We start from the raw sequence: 412 nt of genomic DNA, 5'->3' as shown, positions 1-412 counted from the left end.
TTGAAAACAGTCCACATGCTATTTTCTCATAGGTACATGAAGTTACATTTCCATCAACAATAGAGAAGAGTGCCCTCCAATACATGCTTTGTAACATTCATCTTTCTTGTCTCTAATACTAACAGTCTAACAACTGTTGGCTAAAATCTCAACTCTCTTTTGATTTGTATCTCTGAGATATTAGTGAAGTACAACATTATTGAGTCCAGTTGTCCATTGTATCTATTCCTGTGCAAAACACCTATTCTAAATCTCTGCCTATTTTAGGATCCATTCATATTCTTTTCACTGTTTAGCTTATATACATATATATATGTGTGTGTGTGTGTGTGTGTGTGTGTATGTATGTATCTATGTTTGTATACATATACACATATATACATGTATATACCTACATATATACGTATACAAA

This window comes from Mastomys coucha, unplaced genomic scaffold (genome assembly GCF_008632895.1).
Source record: "Mastomys coucha isolate ucsf_1 unplaced genomic scaffold, UCSF_Mcou_1 pScaffold12, whole genome shotgun sequence".
Taxonomy (NCBI): Eukaryota; Metazoa; Chordata; class Mammalia; order Rodentia; family Muridae; genus Mastomys; species Mastomys coucha.
Note: the sequence above shows the minus strand (reverse complement) of the source record.